Source organism: Lygodium microphyllum, chromosome 15 (genome assembly GCF_053477565.2).
Source record: "Lygodium microphyllum isolate KBCC chromosome 15, Lygodium_microphyllum_v1.1.10, whole genome shotgun sequence".
Taxonomy (NCBI): domain Eukaryota; kingdom Viridiplantae; phylum Streptophyta; class Polypodiopsida; order Schizaeales; family Lygodiaceae; genus Lygodium; species Lygodium microphyllum.
This window is the reverse complement of record NC_141149.1, coordinates 121,522,161-121,536,709: the sequence shown is the minus strand read 5'-3', so window position 1 is coordinate 121,536,709 and position 14,549 is coordinate 121,522,161.

Here is a 14,549-nt window from a genome sequence, read left to right as displayed (position 1 = left end):
CCCTCATGCCCCCCCTCTCTCTCTAGGCCAATGAATGTTCCAATGTTTAGAATTTTCATATCTTTGTCTTAGAATTTCAAAATGGACTTTTCATAATTAAAAAACAAAGTTCGAAATCGACTTTGAAAAATATAGTGACAAACCTTTGAAATTTTAAAGAAAATTTATAAGACATCTCATGTTAGAGATATGAGTATTGATGTGTCATATCCTTGGGACTTGTGCTCTCTTGTGGACTCTAAATGCATCAAAATTATTATCTTTATCTAGGTCTCCATTTTTTGCCATCTCTCTCTTGGGTTGCCAACCATTCTGCGTGCCGTTGTCTAGCTGTGCTGTTTTCATATCTTGCTTTTCTCACTTCATATATTGCCCTACTTATAGATTCTGCTTGAGATGTTTTGGACTTCTTTTCTTTTTCCTCGTATCGTATCTCTAGTCTCCTATACCACCATTGGAATAATTGCCTCATAGAATTGGAATCATTGATGCCACCTCCATGATCAGTTGCCTTTTGAAAAGCACAACGAGCTTGCCAGTGAGATCTTTCCATGCCTTGAGTTGACCATATTGCCAAACTTCCTTGATCTGCAAAGTATGGACCATGTGCTTCAAGTATATGCTGCACAAGAAAAGAGATTAGAAACACAAAGTATTTCGAAATGATGATTTTTTTTTGCAATGGTGATAATACTGACCATGTAGTGTGTTATGCTATTTGTAGTCCATGCCTCCACCATGGACTTATGAAATTTAGCAGCTGTCTCTTTAAATGCATTGGCATCACCATCCATAAACCCCAACTTCTGTAAGAGAGCTGCTAATCTATCTAGGTGTATCCACACTTCTGCCTTCGCAATCCTTGTTCGTCCCCCATTGCTCCAATCTGAAACAGCAAGGTGCAACTTTTTCCATGCTTCGTACTTCTCTGGTTGTTTTACTAGTATATTGCCTTCCTCATCTCGAGGTGGAGATAAAAACTTCCTAGCCTTGGGTCCGCCAAAGCATGGTTTACAAGGAACATTTCCACTCTTCCGCGATTTTTTCTCGTCCTTTTTTATTTCTACTTGGCCTCCGTGCAATCCAACTTCAGAGAGGACTTGTTCTACCTTCTTGCATGTAGCATCAGATTCTGACACGGGCTGCATCTTGTATGCAAAGCATATATATTCATATACTAGCTTCTCAATTATTCTAACCAAACAATGCAATGTGCAAAAGTGAACCCTTGTTAGTGGTATTTCCAAAATAGGGCGCCAGTTTGGATCCACTGGAATTAGCATTCCATTTCTCATGACTTTCTGATCACGTGTCGGAGCACCCTGTTGTCCTGCCTTGGCAAGCCATTCTTTCTTTCCATCTTTCCCTTTCTTCCTAGTTTGCATGCAGTATATGCACGGAAATTTTGCATTTGCTGCATTTGATAAACCAAACATACACTTCAATGTTTTTAAATCACCTGCAAGATGCCATTCAACTTGATAGTCCCCAAACCCCTCAACATGTAAAACTGCTCCATTATTTTGCTGTTGAATAACACTGGGTATATTAGTGAGGTTAAAAAAAACTTTAAGTACTTCATGGTCCTCCTTTGGTACTTCAAATGCTGCAAGCCACCATATTTCATTCTCCGATTGTACACTGAAGTATAAAGGATGTTTTTCATCGATGTTGGGATCCAATGCTCGATTCATAAGTGTTATACTCACACGCTCAAGTTTTTGCCCGTTGATAATCTCACTCTCATCAAGTTTGAGGACAAACTTAAGCTTGCCTCTACATTCTTCCATAGACATATTGTAAAACTTGACCATAGCAATCTGAACCCTACATATATCCAATACAAAGTTGTTGGATGCATTCAATACAAAGGCAACTTCTTTGGAACCATACTTCAATATGTGTGTGTGTTCCAGATGCGTAGGCTCACCAATTAGTTCTAAAACTTTCTCATTTAGTTGTTTTCGAGCCTTCTTCACGTGAAATGGTTTTGGCAGAGGCATTACTCGCTTAGTATTGAAGACTTGCTTAAAACCTGTATCCAATTGTTGATAGAGCATACTATATGACTCAGAACTCATTCCCACCTTGTCACATAATCCCTGAGCATCTGTAGCAGTAAACAAGTTGCTCACATCCCTAAGACGTTCACTAGCAACACCATCCACAATGTCCCTGAATTTACGATTTTCCAATGCATTTTTTACCATATTCTTGCTAAGGACTTTGGCAATAGTATCATTCTCTGCATGAGGAAACATATTTCTCATTGTAGTAGATTGAGCATATATCCGTCTATGATATTGTCCACTTCCTTTGGCTAATTGGCCAATTGGTTTAACGGATCGGATGCGCCGACGTGCCCCTTTGGTTTTTAAAGTGGGCCCAATCTCCAAAGTTTTTGTGAGCTTCCTCTCTATGTTTTGATTCTCCTTCTCCAAGTCATTGACTTTAGACTGTAACTCCATATTCTGCACGTGTGTAGCATGCATAGCATCTTCAATGACAGACATTGCTTGTTGTAGGTTCTGGTTCTCTCTATCCTTCTCAGCCAATAATCTATCCTTTTCCATCAAAGACTGCATATTCCCTTGTAATCTTGTCTGCATATTTGTCAAGGTTTGATGAGCCCCTGCTATTCCTTGTGTGACAAGTCTGCATGTGTATCCATACAATCCTTCATTGCCTTCACAAGCAAACTTTACAAATGATGTAAGCCCTTCAAATTGTGGTGGCCTTCGAGTGAGTGGATCAGGTGGATAAATGCACCCATCAACCCAAAGGTCCACATTTTTTTTCCCTGCATTTCTTTCTTGTTGCATCCTGCATCTTATTGCATCATCTCTTTCCACAGTTCTTTTGAACATTGGTGCATATTCATCCTCCAATTGAAAGTGAATATCTCTCTTTCTCTTGGTACATCCTGCACCTGCATTCTGCAAAAAAAAAAGTATGCAAATGTTAACTTGGATTAACATTCAAATAGCAGAACTACACCCCTTTGATTCACTATATCTGTGTTTTTTTAAAACCCAGTTGGTTCTTGTCTCTTTCTCTTTCTTTCAGTCTTGATAGACCCTAATCAACCCCTAATCAGTCTGTAATCTTGGCTTTTAATCTACCTCTAATTAGCATCAAATCTTATCTTCTGTTCTATCCAAAATATTCTCTCTCTCTCTCTCTCTCTTTCTCTCTCTCTCTCTCTCAACAAAAATTCATCAAGGAAACCCTAAACACATTCATACTGAAGCTTGGCTAGTGGAAAACAATAACATCATCTTATCTTCTACCCTAATTTACTATCTGTCACTCTATCACTTATTTTCTTTGTTCATCTCACACAGTCCTCTCTGTCCCCCCCCTTCTCCCCTCCTCTCTCTCTCTCTCTCTCTCTCTCTCTCTCTCTCTCTCTCTCTCTCTCTCTCTCTCTCTCTCTCTCTCTCTCTCTCTCTCTCTCTCTCTCTCTCTATGAATTGATGCTTAAGGACTGAACAACAACTGTGAAGAATAATAACATCACAAAGATTTAAAAAATAAAGATACCTCCATTATCACTGGATTGCTTGTAGTATAGACTGTTGAAGACGGAGATTTCTTACTGCATATTTCTGAAGAGGAAGATGGCTTGTAGCAGGGTAGAGTGTGTTGTAGATAGAGATTCTTTGATTTCAACAAATGGTATCAAAACTACTCCTCAATGCTGCTTCAGAAGAACTCGTATGCAAGAAACCATATTCTGGAGGGAAAGAGAAGAATGCACAAAATTTGGGACAAAACTAGAGCTTTCTGAGGGAATGAAAAAATGCCCAGAAATAGGTATATACTTGTCCAAAAAAGATGAAAATTTACAAGGAAACTCTCGAGTCAAAAAGGTGTCTCTGGGTAAAAAATAATCTTAAAATATGATGTGTACGTCATTTTATATCGTTTTTTAACTTCCGCCCTTTTAAGAAGTGAGAATGAGAATGATTGAAAAGTCATGAGGGCACTAAAGAGGGCATTAAAGAGTCATGAGGGCATTAAAGAATGATTGGCTGCGTTTTTAGAAAAAATAGAATTGTATTTTTTTAGTTATGAGGATTTTGAGAAAAAGTGACCTTATCCTGCAGTTTGGGAATAAAATAATAGGTGAAATCTATTGAAAACACAAAAACGAGATTTGCTTGATTGTAGAAGATCTCTTTTTATAATATTATTTTGGAATCTCTTTTTAGAGAGAGAGAGGTGAGAGAAACCCCTTAAGGGGCAAAAAAGAGAGTCCATATTTCTCCTAATGCTAAGTTTCCATTAACCCTTTATGTCCATCTGGTGTACTTGGGGGGGGGGGGGGATGGTATCTCTCAAAGTAGTACCCATAAGGGTGCCACTTGCAAATGGTTGAGTGAAATTTAGAGTCATGAGAGTAGGAATTCCTATAGGTGTGACAAATCTTGGAGGTGATAAGTTTCCACTAGATTGATGAGACGGAGACATTGTATCGGTGTCTCCACAATATCCACATGAGCTACCCTCTTTAGAACTAGTATTAAAGCGAGAAGTAACAGGCCATGGGGTCACAACATCTCTATCTTCGTAGAACCCCCTAGAACCAGCTCCTCCATCAGTCGAGCAAGGCATCCCTAAGCCTCACTCCAGGGCAAGTCTAGAGTATCAACCTTGCCTACTAGAGATCAAAGCATCAAAGCATACCAAGGTAGACCACATAGAATGACTAGACAATGATTGAGATAACTCTTGGTCTACCATATCTCTGAAGTGGACCATCTGATTCAAAGATATACACGTGAAGATCTCTTGCAGCTCCTCATCTGTCATCCCTTGGCTCATCCTACTCTTTAGCTATTGTTAAAGGCAACATGTGTAGTCAGAAAACAATATTGTTAACGCAATCAATATAAGGATTAGGTAAAGGTGATAACATAACTTTGTAAAAAAGGATGTTAATTAAAATGCATATACTAAAGTATTGGTAAAAGTGAATTATCAGCAAATTGAGCAAGCAGACGCAAATATGATTTGTCTTATGACTCCATGTCAAGCTCTTGATATAGCTCAGCATACATTGGAAGGTCTATACATAGGTCTCCATAGAAAGAGGAGTCTGCTTTATTTGTGAATAATTCTTGGTCTTCTGTCTCTTCATCTATATTGCCCGTGCTTGTCTCCTCCACATGCTTTAAGCCCCCATTGCCCTTCGCCCCCACAACATTGACTCCTCTACTTGCATACTCTCCTTGCCCATGTCAAGGCTAGGACAACTTGGCATATCTTGTGCCAATCATGGGATTTTATTCCTACTAGTTGGTCATCTTTAGAAAAAGCAAACATGAGAGAATGTGTCATATTTGTTGGGGTGTGGATAGACATGATAACTTTCTTTACCATGTACTCTTCTTTAGTGGATAGAACCCAAGGAGCATGAGGTAGTTGCATATGACCATCATAGCTTGACTATGGTCAAAGTGCCTCCATTTTTTCTTTCTCCTTCAAATTCATCAATGCCCTTATAGCTCTCTCTTTCCTATGATATGGTCCCATAATAAGTTGTCAACATTCTTGAAAATCTATATGGGATTCAACAAATGGTTGATGTGTAAGTGCGTCTAGTATGGCAAATGATACAAAACTGAGAACCGTCGCATTCCACTTGGAAGCCACTCCTCATGGACCATTTTCCACTCGTACCAACTTTGGGCATTCATTCGTATTGTAGATCATCCAAGAAAGTCTACCCTCAATTCATGGACCTCTAGCAAGAAAGCAGTGAGTCCTTGGTATCCCATACCAGACCTGTCACAATATCCTAATCTAGTCAACACAAACATAAACGAGCCATGCTAGATATCGGCAATGAGAATAGAAGCTAATTTACTTGAGTACTCCCCGAATTTCGAAAAGTCATACATGGTCCACATAGGAATGGCTCATATATAAGCGGACCCCTAACCAACATGCTTCCTCATATCTTCCATAGAAATCCCCTCCTTCCACAAAATCTTGAGCTCATCAACTAATGAACAAAGATAGATCTCCATGTTCTTGACTTTATAGCTCCCACGAATGAGCAAGCTGAGGATTAGGTGCTCCTTCTTCATAGAAAGCCATGGCAAGGGATTGTATTTTACAAGGACTATAGGCCACACATTGTAAGAAGTTGAGCAGAGACTGATAGATTCACGACATCCATAGCAAGACCAAGCCAAAGATTTCTTGGCTCTCGTGCAAAGCCTAGAAAGGTAGAGTCAATGTGACTTCATGTGTATGAATCTATTGGTATTCGTTGGACTCCATCTATTGATGCCAGGAGGCATATTTCACAGTGAATTCCATGCCACGGTGGATTTCGTGAGTTTTACGGTGGATTCCGTAAACTTTTATTATTGGGGCTCATACACAAAGTGGATTCTTTGTGCGAGAAGTCGATGGGGACGCCTATCCTTTTCGGGCGTTTTGTTAATTTAGTGTGTACATGGGTGATTCCATAGCGGGTGATTCCGCAAAATACATATTAAATTAATAAACGTTTATGAGTTTAGAGTGCGTACTAGTGATAAATTAAGGTTAGGATTGATTTCTAACCAATTGATTTATTTATATAGCTGAAGACTGCTAGGTATTCACTTTTGTCGGTTTAATTGTATTATTTTACTAATGATTGTGAATGCTTCAGTTGATGTGTAGAGATAACAGCAGTGGCGGTGGAAAGCATTGGAGATAGCGTGTATTTGAGTTATCATCTATATTTTGATGGGCGCATACCTTAGGCATGGCACCTATATTTTGTCGCGCCTATTTATCAAGGTGTTTGATATTTATTTATTATTTTTGTATGCGCATGGGCGCACGATTTAGATATTTGTATTTGGACATTGTATTGGGTATGCCTGACTTCTTGGGCGCCCGCCCATTAGCTTTATTTCTATTTGGCACAAAAGCAAACTCAAAAGCCAAAAGCGTGCTATTTTGTAATTTGGGCTATTATTTGAGCTTGAAGATGATTAATGCATAAAATACATGCTTTGTGGAGCGCTCACACAAGGCATGGGGGGAGATTGCACCCAATTGGTCTCTTGTTCATGTCATGCATGCTTTCTACATTGATTTGTGTGCAAAAAGTAGAGTTCTTTTATTCTTGGGGACCTTCTGATGCTCACTACGCGCGCTCACGGCATCCGATCTGTGCACAATCTATGGATCTATTTTGCACATGCCACATTGTCAAGCTTGCTATACCTAACGTGTGAAACACATGACATATACACGGTATAAGTGGAAAGTGTTTGAGAACATTTTGAGGGACGGTCTGCCATTGCAAGTCTAGTCGATACCTATGAGCACCACACTTCAGGCATGCCTTTATCATCTTGTAGTCTCCTCGAAATAGCAATCATTAACACATGCATGAATGTTGTTGTAGTCCATGCTAGGCCTTCGTAACACTAGTTGTGCATCATCACGAGACTTAAGATATCATATTAATAGGTGGTAATATGTGATATTTTAGCAACCAGGAAAAAATACAAGCATATTTAAAGAACATAAAAATCATTTTTATAATGGAATCAAAGACAAAGGAGAGTAGTATGTACATGAACAACTTGGTCACACTTGCATCACTCCATCCATACTTTGCAGGTACACTTAGGAGTCCAAGTAGTGTCTTTAAGTGAGATACCCGGCACCAATCATGTAATGGTATGGATGCCTTCTCTCTCAATGGATCATATGACCAGGTGTTGGAGGGGTTTTAGTCGAAAGGTTGTATCCACTGGGGATAAGAGAGAGAAGAAAGTAGAGAATAGGAGATAGAAGAGAAGAAAAAGCATTAAGAGAAATATGGACTCTCTTTTTTGCCCCTTAAGGGGTTTCTCTCACCTCTCTCACTCTCTAAAAAGAGATTCTAAAATAATATTATAATAAGAGATCTTTTACAATCAAGAAAATCTCGTATTTGTATTTTCAATAGATTTCACCTATTATTTTATTCCCAAATTGTAGGATAAGGTCACTTTTTCTCAAAATCCTCATAACTAGAAAAATAAAATTCTATTTTCTCTAAAAAATGAAATTGATATATGACTTTTTAATGCCATCATGACTTTTCAACATTAAAATATATTAGAATCATTCTCATTTTCGCTTCTTAAAAGAAAAAAAAGTCAAAAAATGATATAAAATAATGTACATATCATATTTTAAGATGATTTTTTACTTAAAGACACTTTTTTGACTCGAGATTTTTCTTGATTTTTTTTTGGACAAGTATATGCCTATTTCTGGGTATTTTTTCATTCCCTCTAAAAGCTCTAGTTTTGTTTCAAATTTTGTGTATTGTTCTCATTTCCTTTAGAATATGGTTTCTTGCATACAAATTCTTCTGAAGTAGCATTGAGGAGTGGTTGTGATACCATTTGCTGAAATCAAATAATCTCCATCTACAACACTCTCTACCCTGCTATAAGCAATCTCCCTCTTCAGTACTATGCTATTAGATATCTTCCTCTTCAACAGTCTATACTATAAGTGATAATGGATGTATCTTTATTTTTTAAATCTCTATGATGTTATTATTCTTCATAGTTGTTGTTTAATCCTTAAGCATCAATTCATAGAGAGAGAGAGAGAGAGAGAGAGAGAGAGAGAGAGAGAGAGAGAGAGAGAGAGAGAGAGAGAGAGAGAGAGAGAGAGAGAGAGAGAGAGAGAGAGAGAGAGAGAGAGAGAGAGAGAGAGAGAGAGAGAGAAGGGGGAGAGAGAGGATTGTGTGAGATAAACTAAGAAAATAAATGATAGAGTGACAGAGAGTAAATTGGGGCAGAAGATAAGATGATGGTATTGTTGTCCACTAGCCAAGCTTCTATATAAATGAGAGAGAGAGAGAGAGAGAGAGAGAGAGAGAGAGAGAGAGAGAGAGAGAGAGAGAGAGAGAGAGAGAGAGATAATTAGAGGTAGATTAAAAGCTAAGATTATAGGTTGATTAGGGTCTATCATGATGACTGAAATCAAGAGAAAGATAGTACAATATCCAACTGGGTAAAAAAGAACATAGATATAGTGAATCAAAGGGATGTAATTGTGTCATTTGAATGTTAATCCAAGTTAAAATTAGCATACATTTTTCTTTGCAAAATGCAGGTGTAAGACATACCAAGAAAAAGAGAGATATTCACTTTTAATTGGAGGATGAATATGCACCAATGTTCAAAAGAACTATGGAAAGGGATGATGCAATAAGATATAGGATGCAACAAGAAAGAAATGCAAGGGAAAAAATGTGGACCCTTGAGTTGATGGGTGCATTTATCCACTCGATTTCACTCACTCAAAGGCCACCATAATTTGAAGGGCTTACAACATTTGTAAAGTTTGTTTGTGAAGGCAATGAAGGATTGTATGGATACACATGTAGACTTGTCACACAAGGTTAGCAGGGGTTCATCAAGCCTTGACAAATATGCATACAAGATTACAATGGAATATATAGTCTTTGATGGAAAATGATAGATAATTGGCTGAGAAGGATAGAGAGAACTAGAGCCTACAACAAGTCATGTATGTCATTGAAGATGTTATGTATGCTACACACGTGCAGAATATGGAGTTATAGTCTAAAGTTATGGACTTAGAGAAGGAGAATTAAAACATAAAGAGGAAGCTCACAAAAACTTTGGAGATTGGGCCCACTTTAAAAACCAAAGAAACACGTCACCACATCCAATTAGTTAAACCAATTCACCAATTAACCAAAGGAAGTAGACAATATCATAGACGACAATTTGCTACAATGAGAAATATGTTCCCTCATGCAGAGAATGATACTATTACCAAAGTCCTAAGCAAGGATATGGTAAAAAATGCATTGAAAAATCGTAAATTCAAGGCCATTGCAGATGGTGTCACAAATGAACATCTTAGGGATGTGAGTAACTTGTTTACTGCTACAAATGCTCAGGAATTATGTGACAAGGTGGGAATGAGTTCTGAGTCATACAATATGCTCTATCAACAATTGAATACAAGTTTTAAGTGAGTCTTCAAAACTAAGCGAGTAATGTATATGCAAAAACCATTTCACTTGAAGAAAGCTCGAAAACAACTAAACGATAAAGTTTTAGAACTAATTGGTGAGCCTACGCATCTGGAACGCACCTACATATTGAAGTATGGTTCCAAAGAAGTTGCCTTTGTATTGAATGCATCCAACAACTTTGTATTGGTATGTAGGGTTCAAATTGCTATGGTCAAGTTCTACAATATGTCTATGGAAGAATGTAGAGGAAAGCTTAAGTTTTTCCTCAAACTTGATGAGAGTGAGATTATTAGGGGCAAAGACACAAATGTGTGAGTATAACAGTTATGAATCGAGCATTGGATCCCAAGATTGATGAAAACCATCCATTATACTTCAATGTGCAATCTGAGAATGAAATATGGTAGCATTTGAAGTACTAAAGGAGGACCATGAAGTACTTAAAGTTAAAAAAAAACCCTCACTAATATACCTAGTGTTATTCAATAGCAAAATAATGGAGCAATTTTACATGTTGAGGGATTTGGGGACTATCAAGTTGAATGAAATCTTGTAGGTGATTTAAAAACATTGAAGTGTATGTTTGGTTTATCAAATGCAGTGAATGTAAAATTTCTGTGTATATACTGTATGCAAACTAGGAAGAAAGGGAAAGATGGAAAGAAAGAATGGCTTGCCAAGGCAGGACAACAAGGTGCTCTAACATGTGATCAAAAAGTCATGAGAAATGGAATGCTAGGTCCAATGGATCCAAACTAGTGCCCTATTTTGGAAATACAACTAACAAGGGTTCACTTTTGCACATTGCATTGTTTGGTTAGAATAATTGAGAAGCTAAATATACATGCTTTGCATATAAGATGTAGCCCGTGTTAGAAGCTGATGCTACATGCAAGAAGATAGAACAAGTTCTCTTTGAAGTTGGATTGCATGGGGGCTAAGTAGAAATAGAAAAGGATGAGAAAAAATCAGGCAAGAGTGGAAATATCCCTTGTAAACCATGCTTTGGTGGACTCAAGGCTAGAAAGTTTATATCTCCACCTCGAGATGAGGAAGGCAACAATATACTTGTGAAACAACTAGAGAAGTTTGAAGCATGGAAAAAGTTGCACCTTGCTGTTCCGGATTGGAGCAATGGGGGATGAATGAGGATTGTAAAGATAGAAGTGTGGATACATCTATATATATTAGCAGATCTCTTACAAAAAATGAGGTTTAGGGATGGTGATGCCAATACATTTAAAATGACAGTTGCTAAATTTCATAAGTCCATGGTGGAGGCATGAAACACGCTACATGGTCAGTATTGTCACCATTACAAAAAAAATCATCATTTTGAATTAGTTTGTGTTTCTAATCTCTCTTTTTGTGTAGCATATACTTGAAGCACATGGTCCATATTTTGTAGATCAAGGAATTTTGGCAATATGGTCAACTCAAGGCATGGAATGATCTCACTAGCAAGCTCACTGTGCTTTTCAAAAGGCAACTGATCATGAAAATGGCATCAATGATTCCAATTCTATGAGGCAATTATTCCAATGATGGTATAGGAGATTAGAGATATGATACGAGGAAAAAGAAAAGAAGTCCAAAACCTTTCAAGTAGAATTTATAAGGAGGAAAATATATGAAGTGAGAAAAGCAAGATATGAAAACAACACATCTAGACAACGCCACACAAAATGGTTGGCAACCCAAGAGAGAGATGGCAAGAAATGGAGACCTAGATAAAGATAAGAATTTTGATGCATTTAGAGTCCACGAGAGAACGTAGGTACTAAGGATATGACACATCAATATTCCTATCTTAAACATGAGATGTCTTACAAATTTTGTTTAAAATTTTGAAGGTTTGTTACTACATTTTTCAAAGTCAAATTTGAACTCTATTATTTAATTATGAAAAGTTGATTTTAAAATTCTAAGACAAAGATATGAAAATTTCAAACCTTGGAACATTCATTGGTGGCTGAGAGAGAGAGGGGCATGAGGGGAGTGGCAAGAGACAGAGAGAGGTAGGGATGGGGTGGAGAAATGAAATGAAATGATAAATTTAAAGTTTAGTTACACCATAGTAAGTTTAAAAGTTTTGTATTTAAGTCAAGTCTCTCCTTTTATTTTTTTCCCATTACTCTTCACTCTACCCTCCACCTGTCTATCCTTCATCATCACAACCATGGCACGTTCCAAGCTACCTATCAAGAAGGCACCTGCAAGAGCAATAGCTCAATACTCTCCTGAATCTAGTGAGCGTATTGTGAGTGACAAAGGTCCCTTGGTGGCCAACAATGGTGGTCCTACTGCTGCAGCTAATAATGGTGGCACTACTGTGGGCCAACAATGATGGCCCTAATGTGGTCAATAATGATGGTTCACCATTGTCTACAAATGGTGGTCCACATGCTCCACCTCCCACTACTGCTCCAGCTGGTAATACATGTCCTCCAACACATAAGAAGAAAAGATGGAGGCTAGGCACAACTGCGCTACATGAGATAAGGAAATTTTAGAAGAGTACCAACTTAATTATTCCTAAGGTACCATTCTCTAGGTTGGTGCGAGAAATACTGCAAAATCTACATTCAGGGCATTATCACAAGTTCTTTTCAAGGAACTAGGCAAGGAATGTGGGGCGATGGTGGTCAAAAGTCAAGCCTTTCTTGCTCTCCAAGAAGCAGCTGAAAGATCTGGTTCTTGTTCGTAGGATCCACAACAACAAGGATGCATTTAATCTTAATGTCAACAATATGCTTTGAGAAGCTACCTTGTAATTGGATCTATGTTTTTAGCTTAGGCTTGGTTGTAGATTGTAAGGAGCTTAGTTTTGGGTTATCTTTCTAGTAGACCTTCAAGTATTTGATAGTAGTGGGCTATAAAACGGAGCTAAATTTTGCCTGCTCTAGTTGTACTTGGTGTGATGCGCTATCTACCGTGTATTTCACGGTTTCGTAATGCTAAATCCGATATGTGATATTCTATTTTGACCATGAATTGCATTGTGCAAGTTTTTAAGTTTCCAATTTTGTAAGTAGTTTCGTTGATGATAAATTCAATGTGCAATCACACACATGTAAGTGATCAGTTATACATGGGCCGATGCACTATATCTTTACTGTATTTAGTGGTTTGGAAATACTATATCTGATATGCGATATTCCATTTTACCCATGATTTATTTTTTGTGAATTTTTAAGTTTCCAATGTTTCATGTAGTTTGGTTGAAATACATTTAATATGCAGTTGCGCACACTCGTTGGCGAGTTTGTATGTTATCAGTGAAGTATAATATTTTAATGCATTTTCAAAAAAAGATTGAAGCATTAATTTTAGAAAATCAAAATCTAGTGAAACTTCTTCCACATGAGGGGCATCATAAATAATCATGGATATTAAAAAATTGGCTCCATCAAAAGCCTCTAGGAGACATGTCCAAGATGAAATCCTCTAGACAGGTGTCCCAGAGGCTTTTGATGGGGCCAATTTTTTTGGGAGTGGTTGATGTGTCCTAGAGGAGTCCACATGTAAAATTTCACGTCAATCGCATTACTAGTTATGTTTTTCCAAAGCCTGTTAAAGTTTCACCTCATTTTACACATTTCACTTTGAGTTTTAAGTTTTCTCTCCTAGAAAACATGGCACATACCAAGTAAGCGGCCCAAAAACACCCCCTAGAAATCCCATACAGAGGCCACCTCCCCTAGCTCCACCACCACCACCATGCCAATATCACAAGCGTTGATGGAGGCTAGGCACGTTGGCTCTTTGCGAGATCTGCCATTACCAGAAGACCACTCACCTCCGGATACCAAAGGCTCCATTCTAGAAGCTAGTGCGGGAGATTACAAATGGTATACTGATTAGGAACAACATGAGGCACTTCCTAGATGGATCACACGTACAACAACTCGATAGCTAGACTGCCCAGACCCTCCTTGCACTACAAGAAGCTGCCGAAGCCTACCTCATCGACTTGTTCGGAGACTTGGTCTATGCAGCGGTGCATGCAAGGAGGGTCATCATCACCGACAGAGATTTATGGATAGTGAGGTTGTTTCAGCAAGATGCAAGGATAGTCCTTGCAGAGATCAACAATGATAGGGATGTACTACTTAAACATATATGGAATGTTGTAATGGATCCCATGTAAATTGTTATGAATATAAATACAGTTTTTTTTGTGTATCTTATTTTTATTTAGTCGCTTGTTATTTATTTTATTTATGTCTTTGAGTTATCGTTACATGCGTTTGAATGAATATATGTTGCACACAAATTCGATAAGGCAACGCGTATTAAATTTAGGGTACGAATTGTGTTGGGTATAAATCCGACAAATAAACGTAACATTCAAGTAAAAAAACAATAATAAACATGTATTACAAACTACATTGTATGAAAATCCAACAAACATCGGTTTTCATTACTTCAAGAGAAGATTACAAAGTGCATTACATCAGTGATGAGATATCATTAGGCAATAAGTACATCTACTCTCTCCTAGGATTCTTTGAGCTAGGCT